Source organism: Hylobates moloch, unplaced genomic scaffold (assembly GCF_009828535.3).
Source record: "Hylobates moloch isolate HMO894 unplaced genomic scaffold, HMol_V3 SCAFFOLD_4, whole genome shotgun sequence".
Taxonomy (NCBI): Eukaryota; Metazoa; Chordata; class Mammalia; order Primates; family Hylobatidae; genus Hylobates; species Hylobates moloch.
The window spans coordinates 108447057-108451406 of NW_026652279.1; positions in this window are offsets into that span (position 1 = coordinate 108447057).

A 4350-nucleotide genomic window follows, 5' to 3' on the forward strand; every position below is an offset into this window, starting at 1 on the left:
CCCGCCCATATGATGCCCCGCCCCTCCGGTCCCGCTCGCTCTCGCTTTAACTCCGAGAACCCGCCCTGCTCCAGTCCAGTCCCCAGGGCCCCGCTGCCTTGGCGCGTTGCACTTCCCGGCAGCCTCCGCATGGGCGCCCCCTCCAACTCCTGCCTTCGCCCGCGTTTCCACTCTTTTTGGTTACTAGGACCAACGAGGAGGGCGTTAGGTTAGTCCCTGTCACCTTGTCTGGGACCAGTCGGCTGTGCGTGCTCAGACTCTTACCAGAGCCAGCAGCAAGAACCCGAGGCATTAATACACTTGAGGTGTAGCTTCACTTCACCCGTGCGGAGGGTTTCCGTGTCACTTATGTAGAAACTAGGGCCTAATTTCAACTCCCCCAACTCCTCTGTCCCAAGACTATCCACGTCACCTACTTGGTGGTAGCTGGAGTTAAACAAGAAACCTTTGAAATCTCCAGTGGCCGACAGGCAGTGGGAGCTCCATCAGTTTCCTGTTTTCTCCCTTCTTCCCTCAATAAAAATTAAGTTGAACTCAGATTTGCTAGTTGATAATTTACAGCAAATCTTTCCTTTTGATCTCTCTGATTTAAGCAAACTGTTGAGTGTACTTTGCCTCTTGAGAAATTAAATCTGATTACAACAGAGCTAGGTATTTTTCAGCAACGGTTAGACTGACATTGTAAATAAACAATCTGATACTTGGGGCTGGCCTCATGGGCCTGCAACCTGTGCTGTTACCCGGGCCCCCAGAACAGAAGGACGCTACGTTTTCTCTAAATAAATGTTGAACCGGGGCCCCACATTTGTGTCTGGAATTGGGCCCTGCAAATTGTGTAGCTATGGGAGCTGACTTAAGTATGGATGAGCTGCCACACAGGAGATTACCTGCCAGAATCTATTGTGTGGCTCAGGCCCATTTTGCCAGAGTGATCTTTGGACTAAATTAACCACAGGACTGAACCTGTGGATCAATTGGAACTTAGACTGAAAATAATGTTTCATCAAAATAATGTTTTCATTTTGAGAAAGCATTGAAGTAAATTGTTTTAAACTTTCTTTTTACTATTTTTAAATATAAATCATTGAAAAGGGGATTTTCTTCAGTTTCAAAACTGAAACAATAAATGAATACCTAAATTTGCAAGTTCTTTATAACTGATGTTTGAACAAAGAGAAATAATTAATTAAATGATACATTCACCTAATAAGTAGACTGCTGTGAGGTGCAGACTAGCCATAGAACTGTTAAGTGTGAAGTTCTTTACTAAAGGGTTCTTGTGTTAATACAATGTGAGAATAATCAGAACCAAAATTTCTTTTACCCAGCATAAATAAAATGTCAATAGATCCACAAAAGTCGGTTTCTTAAAAATATTAAGAATATATATAATTATCATTATTATTTGGACATGGAAGCAAAGAAGGCTGAAATCAGAAATTAAGATTGACATTTAAAAAAATGGCACTACCAATAAAAATGGATGAATATTAAGTACACAAAGAAAGAGTCCAAAAATTATGTGTAAATGTGTGGCTGAGAGGATATAGGACTCTTGGTTTGAACTAAAATGAGTAGGAATATAGTCTTAAGGAGGCAATAAAGGGATGCAATAAAAATGAGAAAAAGTCAAATATACTTGAAGCCTGTAAGAAAAGAGATTGTTTTAGTCAGTTCCAGCTTAACAGAAATTTATTCCTCACCATTCTAAAAGTCTAGGAAGTCCAAGATCAAGGTGCTGATGAAATCTGTTCCTGCTGAGAGCCCTTTTCCTCGTTGCAGAGGAATACCTTCTTGCTGTAGTCTCACTTGGTGGGTGGGGTGAGGAGAGCTCTGGTTCCTTCATCTTACTGTAAGGGCACTAGTCCCATTCACATGGACTCCACCATCATGGTGTAATTATCTCCCAAAGTCTCCATCTCCAAATACCATCATGTTAAGGTTTTAGGGTTCAATGTTTGAATTCTGGGGAACATAAACATTCAATCCATAGCAGAGATGGTTTTAGAGAGTCTAGAAAAGACACCATAAATAGAAAGTGATATAATCTCTTGGGTATCAAATATGCTACTTGAGAAGTGTCCTTGTGACTTTTCCACAGACTAGAACAGGGTTTCTCAACCTTGGCACTGTTGACATTTGGGGCTAGATGATTCTTTGTCGAGGAGGCCTATCCTGTGCATTGTAGGATGTTCAGTAACATCCCTGGCCTCCACTAGCTAGATGTCAGTAGCACCCCTAACAAGTTTAGCTACCCAAAACGTCTCTAGACATTGCCAAATGTCCGTGGAAGGAGGGGTTGGGGAGAGGAGGGCTGCAAAATTGCCCCTAGTTAAGAACCACTGGCCTGGATAAACATTTTTCAAAATTCCTTTTATTTTGGTTCTATTCTTATCCAGTGAAATTTTGGAAAAGAATAGCCTCCATTGTTATTTAACAAATAAGAACTTAGGTTAAAAATGCTTTAGTCTCTGGGGAGTCTAGCTGAGATGATACGTTTTCCCAAAGACTTACTACCTCTGAGCGTGATATTCACCTTACAGAATTGAGTTTCTGAATATGTACTCTGAGGACCAGACTTTGGCTCATGAGAATTGAACCAAGTACCAAAAACTTATAGCCCTATGCCACTGTTCCATCTTGACTTTGTTATCTTTGTTCTAACTGTGGAGTGCAAAACAGTAAGTACAGACAAGCCTTTCAGTCTCACACTCATATTGGCAAATGTCCAAACTTCACGTATTTCAATTTATTTATTTAAGATAGGATCTTGCTCTGTCACCCAGGCTGGAGTGCAATGGCGCAATCATAGCTCACTACAACCTCGAACTCCTGGTCTCAAGTGATCCTACTGCCTCAGCCTCCTGAGTAGCTGGCACTACAGGTGTGTGCTAGCACGCACAGCTAATTTTTGTATTTTTAGTAGAAATGGGGTCTTGCTATGTTGCCCAGGCTGATCTTGAACTCTTGAGCTCAAGTGATCCTCCTGCTTCAGCCTCCCAAAGTGCTGGGATTATAGGCATGAGCCACTGCACCCAGCCGCATCTGGCCTCAATTCCATTTATCTTTTTTTATTCTTAAATCCTAAAGGCTATATTTCTTTTTCATCACACATTCAAAAAAAATCAAGAGTTAGTGTGCGATTGCACAGAGCTAGACCTTTGTTTTAGCCATTATTGTTATTTTTGTTAGCATGAGAACTAAAGCTATAGTTTTTTCCTATTCAAAGTGACTCCTTTTATCACCTTTTGCTCAGTTACAGTACTCTTATAGTTTCTTAACATCTTACATATTTGTTGATCCACAGTTTGTCAGTTTATTCATAATTTTCAAAGTTCCATTGATAGATTGTTAGAACCAAAATGAACTCTGACCATGTGTTAATCATTGGCACATATGAAAACTGACAAAAGGCCAGTTCACTAACTGTTTTGGTTAATACTCATAAGTCTTCTTTGGTGTAAGGTTAGTATTTTGCTAGTGAGACCACGTATGCTTTCATGATCCTTTTCTCAATAATGCCCACTATTTCTTTAGGTAATTTCTAAAATACCTCCTAGTCACTTATACATTCCCTGGCATACCTTAAACATGCTTCTCTAATTATTTGTAAACATGGAGAGTGAAGTAAAATAAACTATTTTATAGACAATAAGGCAACTAAAAAGTTCTGAAATTACCATTATAACCATGGCTGGGATTTTGCTGAAGGAAACTAATAATTTAGAAGAAAATTGGGGTTTTATGTATCCTCCAAAAGTCAGCTCTAGATATTATATCATTATCTTTTTAGGCTGAGAACTAGGACAGCTTCCTTGGTTATGAAGAATCAGCTGTTAGGTAGAAATCCCCTGCAGATATGCCATCTTGGCCTTACTGCAAGGACCATTATATGCACAAGTCATCCCAAATTTCCCTTTCTCTTTGCCTCCCTACATGAAAACAATTTAGGAATTCTCCCTTTTCTTGGTCCCATATCCTCCCTCCCACTCTCTCTCTCTCAATAGACAGATAGATGGATCTAACTACCTACCTATCTACCTATCTACAGTCATGAGTTGCTTTATGACAGGGATATGTTCTGAGCAATGCATTGACAGGTGATTCTGTCATTATGGGAATATCACAGGGTATACTTACACAAGCCTAGATGGTATAGCCTACTACCCACCTAGGCTACATGGTATAGTCTGTTGCTCCTAGGCTATAAACCTATACGGCATGATACTGTACTAAATACTGTTGGCAACTGTTACACATGGTGTTTGTGTATCTAAACACAGCTAAATATAGAAAAGGTACAGAAAAAATGCAGTATTATGATCTTATGGGACCACTGTAGTGTATATA